The 12,589-nt window shown below is 46.1% G+C and overlaps 7 non-coding genes across 7 annotated transcripts; 5 read left to right on the top strand and 2 right to left on the bottom strand.

Annotated features, from left to right (window-relative positions):
- The first annotated feature begins 2,431 nt into the window (after positions 1-2,431).
- Positions 2,432-2,503, top strand: Trnae-cuc. The gene has a single exon. It is a non-coding gene; the product is annotated as a tRNA-Glu (tRNA).
- A 419-nt stretch (positions 2,504-2,922) lies between these two features.
- Positions 2,923-2,994, top strand: Trnag-ucc. Its single transcript has one exon. It is a non-coding gene; the product is annotated as a tRNA-Gly (tRNA).
- A 585-nt stretch (positions 2,995-3,579) lies between these two features.
- Trnah-gug lies at positions 3,580-3,651 on the top strand. Its single transcript has one exon. It is a non-coding gene; the product is annotated as a tRNA-His (tRNA).
- A 795-nt stretch (positions 3,652-4,446) lies between these two features.
- Trnak-cuu lies at positions 4,447-4,519 on the top strand. The gene has a single exon. It is a non-coding gene; the product is annotated as a tRNA-Lys (tRNA).
- A 1,682-nt stretch (positions 4,520-6,201) lies between these two features.
- Trnan-guu lies at positions 6,202-6,275 on the bottom strand. The gene has a single exon. It is a non-coding gene; the product is annotated as a tRNA-Asn (tRNA).
- A 3,446-nt stretch (positions 6,276-9,721) lies between these two features.
- Positions 9,722-9,886, bottom strand: LOC115030834. The gene has a single exon (XR_003836394.1). It is a non-coding gene; the product is annotated as a U1 spliceosomal RNA (small nuclear RNA).
- A 1,805-nt stretch (positions 9,887-11,691) lies between these two features.
- LOC115030823 lies at positions 11,692-11,856 on the top strand. The gene has a single exon (XR_003836384.1). It is a non-coding gene; the product is annotated as a U1 spliceosomal RNA (small nuclear RNA).
- The last annotated feature ends 733 nt before the right edge of the window (positions 11,857-12,589 follow it).

The raw sequence follows: 12,589 nt of genomic DNA, 5'->3' as shown, positions 1-12,589 counted from the left end.
GTGGAGGAGGAGATGGGAGCCCTGTCCTGGTGCTTTGATGTTGAGACACGGTGTGGAAACTGAAGAAATTGAAGTGTCTTTTCTACCAAAGGGATAAATAACAAAGCACTCCATAAACAAACAAACAAACAATAAATGGTTTGACAGAAATTCGAATTCCTCCAGGGTCAGCACTTCTTCAAATAAAAATATGTGCTCCAGGTTGTACTGGGTGCTCAAATTGAACTCTGTTTATCAACTGCGTTTTAAATCAGCCAATGGGCTAAGTTTGAGAGGCAAAGGAATCCCTTTGCGTTGGGGAAAAAAACCCAGGGGGATCCTCGCTTCGAGTGTTTGCCTGCTTGATTTGGCTGTGGTACACACCTTCTACGAAAGGAAAACTATTTGCCTTGCGAGGTACTTTGGATTGTGTGGTCATTTTCTTGGAACCTCAGACCCATTTTCTTACAAGTGGCAAGCTCCTATCCCAGGGCACACAAGCTTTCCTAGGTTCTCCTGTGTTGCCCCAAATCACCAGCAGGTGGCAGGATAATTGACAAAAAGGCACTGTCGACCAAACGGAAGCAGGCTGAACATTTTGAAGACCAGCACGAGCTGTTTTTTATTTGTTTTTATTTACAGTTTTTTCATACAGTATATTTTGATCATCTTTACCCTCCTAAGACTTATTTCTTTTGAATTTATGATTTCTTGTGAGTGTTTTATGACTTTTCTTGAGGACACTGAACGTGTGTCTGTTCACTTCGGAGGATAAACCAAAGACCTAAAAAAAAAAAAAAAAAGAAAAGAAAAGTCGATTTTGCTGCCCCAGAGTTTGAGTTACTTACAGGAACTCGGGTTTCTTGGCTTCACTGAGAAGCCTTGCCTGGGCGATCAGCCACTGGAATCCCCTGTACAATTTGCAGGCAGAGCTACAGAGTGTCTTCTCCCTGGTTGTTTATTAAGTATATAACCGCTGGAAGGGGTCTTGTGAGTTTCTTGAGCCTCTCTCCTTTTCTCTTTAGCAGGGAATGCTGCAATCCAAAGAAAATGGCTGCAAGTCCAGAAAATTAAGTTTGCATCCTTTTACCAATCCCAAGATGTTGCCCTGTTTTTGATACTGTCACAGATATCGGCTCAGTGAAAACTTCTGGAGTAAAAGAGCTAGAGAGCTAGAAGGTTACTACTTAACATCTTAGCATACTCTTCAAAAACAAATCAAAGCAACCAGAAAGATGCCCCGTCTCCGAACATCCCCATATCCTACCCGTCATGTCTCCCCACCCCCCCCCCCCGTTGGTCCCTGTTGATATGCACACATAATTAATGACTCTGTTTTTAAATTGCTTCTTTATAATTCATTATCGAAAGTGATGTTTATTCGCTGTAGGTAAGGGTTTGACGATAAGCCAAAGAATAATTCCATCCAGGTGTAGGGAAGTGCTTTCTAAAATGTTCTGTTTGAACTGATGTGTACACGTGTCATCTCTTCATGGTTAGTTCATACACATGCTCTCCTCCCCCAACAACAAACAAGGACCAATAGCAGCTTTTGATTGCTTAATTTTTGCTTTAAACAATTTCAAACCTACAGCAAAAATGAAAAAAGGGTATAGCAAACGTTCTATTCGTTGCCTTGTTGCCACCATTTTGCCAAGTTTGTTTTCTCTCTGTGTCTGTCTCTGTTTTCCTCACGTTCAGTGCTATACCTTGATTGGGGGGTTGGGGGAGGGAAGTTTACAAGATCTCTCCATCTGGGAATCCACACCAATTTTCTTTCTCCTCATTCATTCAGAATACACGTTAAAAAAAAAAAAAAAAAAAAAAATTTAAAAAATCCCTTTTTAAAACAAGGTCTCATTGTGTAAGCCTGGCTGGGGAGATGGAGTAGAGGATAAAGAATATGTGAGATGCACAGAGAAGCCCCCAAGGATACCATTTTAAAAAAAAAAAAAAAAAAAAAAAAGCTGGGAGACGCCCCAGTGAGTTAAACCCAGGCACCGAGACGCACCAACCGGCAGGCTCCCTTCCCCAGGCTCCACACAACCTGTCTGTGGCAGAAGTTTCAGCTGGCGCTGCTATACCCAGTGGCTCCAATAGGTTTAGGACAACTTAGCGGTCCTTCCGCGATGCTCTTTATATCCTCTAAGAAAAATGCTTGTTTCCTTTGTCTCTCCGGTCTTGGGAGTGTGATCCTGTGTACGGTATTCTCTCCAGGGCTTAAGAACTAGGCTTGAGAACTCTTGCGCTGTTTTAGTATTTAAAAGAGACCTGCTGAAAAAGTAGTTTCGATACAAAGAAGGTTTTATATATAATCTTAAAACTTCAGTGGAGCAAAAATGAAACAGATGAAACAAAACAAACACACACACACACGCACGTACGCACGCACGCACGCACAAATCACAGTTACTTGAAGCCATATGATCTAAAGGGGAGCATCGCGCTAACTTCCCTGGTGGTCTAGTGGTTAGGATTCGGCGCTCTCACCGCCGCGGCCCGGGTTCGATTCCCGGTCAGGGAAATGTGCTTTTTCCCTCAATTTCCTAAAGTACAAAATAATCACTTGAAATATGAAAATGTAAAGTGCAATCTTTTCTACATTTGTACTAAAGAACGTCACACATTAAAAAATACCCGCAGCAGAGCCTTTAACTGGATCACAGGATTCCAGAAGCTCCCTTCAAACGATAAAAAGAATTAATTTTCTTTAAACTTGGCTATCCTAGAGTGTTGTCTGTCATTTCGTTCCCGTCTGTCTTATAAGGTCCCACCCCCACCCCCGATCCCCGTCTTAATTCTTAATTTCTCTTCAATCAAAACAAATTTGCAAGGAAAGAAAGAAACAAACAAACAAAAAAACCAAAAACCAAACCAAACCAAAACAAAAACCTTTCTGTCATAGACTTCATTAAGATATCCAAGGAAAGAAGTTGCTAACCTGCGTTGGTGGTATAGTGGTGAGCATAGCTGCCTTCCAAGCAGTTGACCCGGGTTCGATTCCCGGCCAACGCATGAGGTTGCATTTTTTACGTTCATTCTTGGTTCAGAAACCCGAGGATCTCTGATCCCTGGGATCTAACTCCACGGAGTTTCTTCTCAAGCTAATGTTATGCCGATCTGTTTCGTACAGCGAATGGCGTCACAGACTTGTAGGATTATCCTTTTGGGATTGTTCAGGAAAGTATCTAAAATGGAGTCTGGCTTTTTGAGACTTTAGAGGCAGCCCCGTCTTCGGTTCGGGAGACTTTGTGAGTGGAACCAGGAAACACGGTCCTGGAGAAGGACTCCTTCACCAGCTCTGCACCTTTTCTGGTTGCACCATTCTGGTAACAAAACCGTTGATTCCGTGGCTTGTTTCTTTGGAGAGAAACAACATAGGTCTGCTGGTGCGGCGGTTTCTTATCCCAGGTCATGAAATCCCAGGAAGCTAGGAGCTGCTGCTCGCGCTAGTATTGCGGAAGCACCGGGGTTTCAAAGCCAGACTTTTGATATTGAGGCCATATAGACTACAGTAAATAAATCAGGCAACTCTGGAAGGCTACTCTTATTCAAAGGCCATTAAATTGAGGCCGCAACCCGCTGCTTTCCCGGTGGCTCGCCGTGATCGTATAGTGGTTAGTACTCTGCGTTGTGGCCGCAGCAACCTCGGTTCGAATCCGAGTCACGGCATTTAGTAGTACCGTCCCTTTGCAGCTTTTTTACTTACTAATGAACAAAATTCTGATTTTTGCCTTTGCGGTAAAACTGAGTCACCGAAATAATTCCAAGCGGTTTATCCAATACGAGGATCCTAAACTCTTGGGAAGAGCCAGATCTGTAAAGGAAGCTCCTCCCCCCTTCCCCATCGCAAGAGAGAAGTAGTGCGGTGATACCGAAACTTGGCACCTCCACTGTCGGTCGGAGAACCAAACACTTGGGGAGCAGAGCTCCTGTCTCTGCAGCAAATGCTATACGAGTGTGTCTCTGTCGATTCTACACCAGATGGCCTTGTTACTCGGACATCACAAACTTGGTTTTAAAAACAAACTTCTGCCGAAGAAGAGTAAATAGTACCTATTTTCCCAGTAAGGGTCCCTCACATCGGGAGGCGTCAGCACTGAGGTCTAGATCGAAAAAGGCACCAGGGTAGAAGAGTCAACTTCCAGGAATACAAGTCTCAGTCTCCGCGCACCGGTTCCGCACTACCGGGTCGCCACAAGGACTGCCTGCCCTCCACGTCCGCGCTCTCGGTCGGCTGCTCCTCAGTGCCACGCGCCCCAGAAACCCAGGTCTCTGGGCGATTCCATTCAGAAAGACCTGGAGGAAAGCAGAGAGGCCCACCTGTCTCTGTGCATAAAGAGTATCAGACAAAAGGCATTAAATTATAGATTCTGGAACTTTGCTAATCCTGATTAAGAACAAATGGAAGAATTGCACCATTATATACAAAGATTATAAAGACATAGAAAGCCAAGATGCTGCAAGGCCCGGCTAGCTCAGTCGGTAGAGCATGAGACTCTTAATCTCAGGGTCGTGGGTTCGAGCCCCACGTTGGGCGCTTCTTTTTACTATTTTAAAACTTCTGTGTTGTGTTTTGTTTTGAACCCTACCCCTTGCGGTTTTGATTCTCTTCTCAGCTGGGAATAGAATCGTGAGCATCGTTATTTTCATTTAAGCCACTGTTTTAAATTTCAGTAAACTGGTCTTAAGAAGTGAAGGTACAAGGTGTTTTATAATCACCCCTGGTTAAATGAATCCTTGGCTGAAAAAAGTAACAAAACAAAACAAAACAAATAACAATTCCACCACCAATAAAATAACCATTAATAATAACGACGATAACATGATGAAACAAACCTACAAATGACTCCAAAGCTTTACCCCTTTTACGCCAAACTCTAGATTTACAAAGATTCCATCTAGAGGTTTCAGAGTTGTGGGAGACCTGGGGCCTTGTGGTTAGGACACTGCTCTAATCCTTCTCAGATGTGACTCTGCCTCTGTGTGTGTGTGTGTGTGTGTGTGTGTGTGTGTGTGTGTGTGTGTGTGTGTGTGTGTAGAATGTACATGCCCACTCTTGGACAGGGTCTTGCTTTGTCTCCCCAAAGTCCTCTCACCTCAGTCTCCCAACTACAGGCAGGGTCTCACTCTGTAGACCAGGCTGGCCTTGAACTCAATGAGACCTTGCCTCCCTCTGCCTCCCAAGTGCTGGGACTAAAGGGGTACAATACCATGCCCAACAAATGTCTTACTTTGAACAGGATAGCCTGGTTGAGGTGTTTTAATCAGATCACCTCTACACTGGCAGCCATCAAAGACACTTTGCTCTTGTTTTCTTTTTCAACAACTAGGGAGAAATCTAACATACTGAGGATTGTCAGGCCTGGCAGTGCAGGTGTGTAATTCCAGCTACCTCCAGAAGCAGAGGAACAAGTCAAGGCCTACTTGGCCCTACACATTTAGAACACCAGGCTTGGCCATTCATGAAACTCTACCTCTGGGCTGGTGAGATGGCTCAGCAGTTAAGAGCTGCTCTTCCAGAGGTCCTGAGTTCAATTCCCAGTAGCCACATTGTGGTTCACAACCATCTACATTATAAAAAATTAAAAAATAATAACAATAAAATAAAATAATAAACCTCTGTCTCAAAATTAAGAGTGGACAATATCCTCCATCCCCCCTCCAAGAAAGAAAAAGAAAAGAAAGGAAAAGGGCTAAAGTAGGTGAATAAATTTAATTCCACCTCTCCTGCTTTAAAAGAAAGAGAGTGGAGGAAATAAGGCTGAGTTAAATAATGAAAATGTGGATGCTGCAACTGAAAATAACTGCTATACTGGCTAGTGTTTAACCAACACTGATTTATGTCTGCAAATGTTTCCAACCTCTTCTCATCAAATGCTGGGTGAATTTGCAAAAGAAGTTTTCCTATTAACCCTCTTCTACAGTTGGGAAATTGGGTAATTTCTTCAAAGTCTTATTCTGAGGGCTGGGTGGGGAACCAGTATGAAATGTCATTAAATTGTGAAGCAGAGAAATAGATACTTAGAGGCTCTGCAGTAAATCCTGAGACCTCCCCAGACATGACTATGGAAAAGCTACACTTGCTGAATTAGTAGCAGATTAGAAGTTCTCCTGAAATGGGAATTTTCTGTGTATTATTTACAGACTCTGCATACTCTTTAAGGATGACAAATGTAATTTTAAATGGCGAGAGGAGAATTCTAACCAGGCAAAAGGCACCGTCCCTGGGTGGGCTCGAACCACCAACCTTTCGGTTAACAGCCGAACGCGCTAACCGATTGCGCCACAGAGACATGCGGAGCGACGGCTGTAAATCCATTTGCTAATCTTAGAATATATTCTTAACTTCCGGTTTGTCAGACCATCTCCCGCTTTTGTGACCTCCAGCATTCCAGAAAATTAATCCTGACACGGAGAAAGTCGTCGTCTTTGGCAAATTTGCATATTAATCCCGTTGAACTCAGACCTCCTCCCAACACGGGATTCCAGTTTCTCAGTCCCAAGAGTTGCCTGCCCTCTGCTGGTCACCACCGCCACTCACCTGCCCACTCAGGTAGCGTCCCCAACCTCCCCAGCTACCCAGGGACCCGCAGGCCGGTGTGCTTGTGGGTCGAGCCGTGCCCTGCGGTTTCTTCACCTTTCCAGTGCACGTCAAGCACCTGGGGACAACTCGTGCGTGCGCTCCGAGAGAAAGAAAGATTACACCACATGGCTTCCAAAGAAAAAAATGTCCGGAAGGTCTGTTAGTCCCACGAGGATTCCAGAATGAGAACAGCAGACCTGGGTTTTTTTTTGTAGGAGTGCTTCCTGCCTTCCCTGAGCTGTTAGAATCTGGCAAAGGAACTCCGTGTGCACTAAAACCAAACGCATTTCCCCGCCTCTCAGGGAAAAGTGGCCTCATCTTTGGGTCTCCTTAAGTGGCTGTGTGAACTACAAAAGCCTCGTCGGTTTATCCTGACCAGTAATGCACAGACTCTGGTGGGCTGAGGCAAGAGGATCACAAACGCAAGTCCAGCCTGGACTACAATCACCTTGTGCAATTTAGTAACAAACCACCACAAAATCAAAGGTTACAAAGGATTACAGACAGCTCAGTGGAAGACTGCTCACAGCCTAATGGAGGAGGACGTAGTGAACCTAGGAACTGGACCTAGGAGAGAAAGCACGATTTATTCGTCAGTTTTAAAATTACATGGTAATCTCTCGGGCTCAGAGAGAACAGGAAAGGTGGAGAAAGCCTTGCCAGTTTTAAGGGGAGCAGACAGCTGAGGGAGAGAGTAAGTGTGCAAGCCAAAACAGCCTGGGGACTGGTGTGGAAGTTGGATGTTACAGATGTGCGTTAATGGGGCCCTAAGAGCCTGGGAAGTAGTGTGGGGACTATGGTGAGTGCTGTGGGTCTATAATACGGAACTAAATGCCCGGTTGTTGGAGGTAGTTGGCTATAAATACAGAGAAGGGAAGTTTTTTTGTTGTTGTTGTAGTTTTGTTTTGCTTGTTTGGTTTTGGGCTGTGAGACAGGGTTTCTCTGTGGAATAGCCCTGGCTGCAGAGCAGGAATATACTGGCTTCCAGACAGACACAGAGAGCACAGATTCTATCCCAAGTACTGAGAGAAATAGCAGAAAGAGGGCAGAATTTGCTATCTCAGGGTAATACCGTGCTTAGCAGGGGACTTGGTGAACATCAATGCCAGGAAGAAGAGGGATGTGAGAACACTGGGGACAGAGACAGCCACATCTACTGACATGAANTTTCAACCTTGGGATTTGAAACCAGAGTACCATGGCTCCTGAAAACATGCCCCAAATCATTCTGTCACTACACCACTACGAAGAAAGTCAACTGTATTTGTTTAAAATGAGAAAAGAAGTCATATGATAGGCATAAGATTGCCCCAAACGTCCTTATGATCTGTTAATCACCCCATAATCACTGTCTTATAATTGCCCCCCAAATAGGCCTATTAACACATAACAAAAGCCCAGTGTGGTGCCCTCTGCCTTTAACCTCAGCACAGAGGCAAGTGGATGTCTGTGAGTGCTAGCTTAGCCTGGCTTACAAATGAAGTTCATGAACAGTCAGGGCTATTGCATGGAGAAACCCTGTCTCAAAAATGAAAACCCCAAAACCAAAATAACAATAACAAAAACCAAAACATACAAATAAACAACAACACCCAAACTGACCATAACAAAACTCTCCTTTCTAGGCTTCAATCCCAGTTTTGGGGAGCAGAGGCAGGTGGATGAACCACAATGAGTTCTAGGACAGCTTGACCTACTTAGTGAGTGTCATGGTTTGTATATTCTTGGGCCAGGGAGTGGCACCATTTGGAGATGTGGCCTTGTTCCAATAGGTGTGACCGGGTTGGAGTAGATGTGTCACTGTGGGTGTGGGTTTAAGATCCTCACCCTAGTTGCCTGGAAGTCAGTCTTCCACTAGCCGCCTTTGGATGAAGACATAGACAGCTCTGCCTGTGCCATGCCTGCCTGGATACTGCCATGCTCCCACCTTGATGATAATGGACTGAACCTCTGAACCTGTAAGCCAGCCCCAAGTAAATGTTGTTTTTATAAGACTTGCCTTGGTCATGGTGTCTGTTCACAGAAGTAAAACCTAACTAAGACAATGAGCTACAAAAAAAACCAAACAATTAAAACTTTTATTATATTTGCCTTTATCATCAGTGTATGATGCCTGCAAATATCCATCTTCACCAACTTTGTTTTCTAAACCTGGGCTTTTCTTTCCCTCATACACTGCTCTCACTTATCCCACATCCCTTCAACAGCCTGTTCTTAAAAGACAGGTCATCAATATTTACAACTTAAAACTCAAAGAAGAACAAGACATGGTTAGCTGGTTAAGAGCCACACATGGTGGCTCACAAGTGCCTGTAACCACCAGCTCTGGAAAGTCTGAACTCTGAGAAGACCCAAACCATCTATACAGAGACAAAATAGAATTAAATATATATCTTTAAAATACTGGGAAACACACACACACACAGATAATATATAAGAGACCATGACGAGCCCTTCATAGTCTATAAGATTACAATGTGTGTTACAGTAATCGTCGTCTATTGCAGATGTATAGATATGTATTGAGTGCAGTTGAAATCAATCAGGAAAGGCATAAAGGCGGCAAGGTTTTTCTCTGTAGCACCACCTCCCATTGAGAAAGGGTCGTTTTTGTTTGGTAGCTGCACAGAGAGAAAGTAGTATCCCAAAGGACACAAGGCAGGTTCGATTGGTTTGTGGAGAAGGAGGCTGAGGGGCAGTTACCCTGCAGATTGAGCCTTATTTGGAGGGAGAATCGGAGCCCAAGGGAGAGCAATTCGGGGTGTCAGTAGAGAGCCAGCCTCAAGTGGAGGAGCTGGAGAGGTAGCTGTCATGGACTGGACAGGACGGCTCAGGAAGAAACTCCAGGGCCAAAGGGAACGCACTTCCTCTGTGCCTTTTTTGGTTTTGTTTGTTTTGTGGGAACGCGACAGTTGGAGAGGCTGTCAGTTCGTTTGTTTCAGGAGACAAACAAACCACAAACCGCAGGTTGGGAGGCCAATGGCCTGACTTCTGGCAAGAGACAAACAANGAAACAAAGTTGTAAGAGCAGCAAAGACCAGCACAGTGGCTGTGAGTTGACATTACAATTGTACACTCTTCTGATAAAGCAAGATAGAGGAAAAGGAATACAGCGTGTAAAACAGAGTATAGATCTACTTTTTTGTACCAGAATGCCAGGGGAGAGCGCGAACGCAGTCCCCCACTACCACAAATTATGCAGTCGAGTTTCCCGCATTTGGGGAAATCGCAGGGGTCAGCACACCCCAAAGTGCAATGGGTGAGCCTCGCCCTGGGAAAACCACCTTCGTGATCATGGTATCTCCCCTGCCAGGTAAGTATGCTTTCCCAGCGCCCGGCCCCGGCTCACACCCGCCGCCCCTGCACTCTTAACACACGGTCACTTCGCCCCGCCCGATCTCGGGCCTCCCCCGACGCACACACCGTCTAGACGCTCCGCTGACACCCGGNGTCCCGCGCTCNCTCCCTCGCCGCGCGAGAAATCTCTCTCTTTCTGCGGCGGGTGCGGACGCGACAGCCCCTGCGCGACCCTCATCTGCATAAGCCACGCCCACACACTGACATCCAGGGTGACGTCCCAGTCTACCAGGCTACCCGTCTGCGCGTCCCTGGCCAGCCAGAGCGCGCCCGCCACATTTATTCCATGCTGCGGTTCTTAAATTTCTCTCGACTCCTATCCCCTGGTTACACATGGAGCAATTTAAATAGAGGAGGCTTTAATCCTAGGAACTTGGGCAAGTGGGAGATTTACGTAGCAAAGGTGTTGACAGAATTATTTCCAAGTACACCAGTGTTGTTCTTTTCTAAATAGTTGTTAATCCAGAAATTACATTTTTCTTCTAAGAGTACAGTGCAGGGGATATTAGTGCAACCATGACAGAATGGTTATTTGTGACCTGGAACCTAACCGATCCCTAAAGGCTGGTTCCAAGTCGGAGTTATCTCCTTTTATTATGGGAATGGAGGGCAATTGTTTACATATTTTTAAAACGTATTTTTAATAGACGTACTTAAACGCTACATTTTAAATTTTTGTTTATTTATTTTGGTTTTTCGAGACAGGGTTTCTCTGTGTAGCCTTGGCTGTCCTGGAACTCACTCTGTAGACCAGGCTGGCCTCGAACTCAGAAATCTGATTGCTTTGCCTCCCAAGTGCTGGGATTAAAGGCGTGCGCCACCACTGCCCGGTGCTACATTTGTTTTCCCCCACCACCCACCAGAGATAATGGAAAGGGAAGGTAAATAGAGTAAAGAGAATGTGAATCTGTTTAGAAATCGTTTGCGGGGTGGGGGCGGGCGGATAATTTCAATCTTCGTTGTCGGGATAGCAGTTTAGTTTGCACGAATCGGCAGCGGTAGCTTGATCTATTTGCAAACACTGTTGGTTTATGCATCAACAACGGCAGTGCCATCCAGAAGAAACCGCAAGTCCCTGGCAATCGCTGTGAGTCCGAGTAAGCGACAAAAAGCCACCGGAACACGGCCAGAAGTTTTTTTGGTGCTTTTCTCCCTATGATGTCGTGACAAACGTTCTGTTTCCTGTGAAACACGACCTTTTTTCTTAAACACAGCAGTTTTCAGTTACAAGGATGTTAGGACACAGAGGTGGACAAGGAGTGGCATTTAAAGGTTTAAGATAATTGAAGCTGATTTGTCTCTAGAGGACCTTGAACAGGCCGGCTCTCCGCAGGCAAGAAAGTTCAACAAACCAAAGGGGCGAAGGGGTCGCGTGTCGTGTCCCCTGGGTCGCGGTGTGTACAGGTGAGGTACAGAGAAGGGCATGCAGGGTAACTTCGCTGTTCCCTTCCCTCCCAGGTGGCGGGCGCTCTGGCTGGCCAGGGACGCGCAGACGGGTAGCCTGGTAGACTGGGACGTCACCCTGGATGTCAGTGTGTGGGCGTGGCTTATGCAGATGAGGGTCGCGCAGGGGCTGTCGCGTCCGCACCCGCCGCAGAAAGAGAGAGATTTCTCGCGCGGCGAGGGAGNGAGCGCGGGACNCCGGGTGTCAGCGGAGCGTCTAGACGGTGTGTGCGTCGGGGGAGGCCCGAGATCGGGCGGGGCGAAGTGACCGTGTGTTAAGAGTGCAGGGGCGGCGGGTGTGAGCCGGGGCCGGGCGCTGGGAAAGCATACTTACCTGGCAGGGGAGATACCATGATCACGAAGGTGGTTTTCCCAGGGCGAGGCTCACCCATTGCACTTTGGGGTGTGCTGACCCCTGCGATTTCCCCAAATGCGGGAAACTCGACTGCATAATTTGTGGTAGTGGGGGACTGCGTTCGCGCTCTCCCCTGGCATTCTGGTACAAAAAAGTAGATCTATACTCTGTTTTACACGCTGTATTCCTTTTCCTCTATCTTGCTTTATCAGAAGAGTGTACAATTGTAATGTCAACTCACAGCCACTGTGCTGGTCTTTGCTGCTCTTACAACTTTGTTTCTTTGTTTGTCTCTTGCCAGAAGTCAGGCCATTGGCCTCCCAACCTGCGGTTTGTGGTTTGTTTGTCTCCTGAAACAAACGAACTGACAGCCTCTCCAACTGTCGCGTTCCCACAAAACAAACAAAACCAAAAAAGGCACAGAGGAAGTGCGTTCCCTTTGGCCCTGGAGTTTCTTCCTGAGCCGTCCTGTCCAGTCCATGACAGCTACCTCTCCAGCTCCTCCACTTGAGGCTGGCTCTCTACTGACACCCCGAATTGCTCTCCCTTGGGCTCCGATTCTCCCTCCAAATAAGGCTCAATCTGCAGGGTAACTGCCCCTCAGCCTCCTTCTCCACAAACCAATCGAACCTGCCTTGTGTCCTTTGGGATACTACTTTCTCTCTGTGCAGCTACCAAACAAAAACGACCCTTTCTCAATGGGAGGTGGTGCTACAGAGAAAAACCTTGCCGCCTTTATGCCTTTCCTGATTGGTTTCAACTGCACTCAATACATATCTATACATCTGCAATAGACGACGATTACTATAACACACATTGAAATCTTATAGACTATGAAGGGCTCGTCATGGTCTCTTTTTGTATAGGGT

The sequence above is a fragment of the Mus caroli genome, chromosome 3 (assembly GCF_900094665.2).
Source record: "Mus caroli chromosome 3, CAROLI_EIJ_v1.1, whole genome shotgun sequence".
In the NCBI taxonomy this organism is placed as follows: Eukaryota; Metazoa; Chordata; class Mammalia; order Rodentia; family Muridae; genus Mus; species Mus caroli.
Note: the sequence above shows the minus strand (reverse complement) of the source record. Positions and strands in the feature narration are given on the sequence as shown.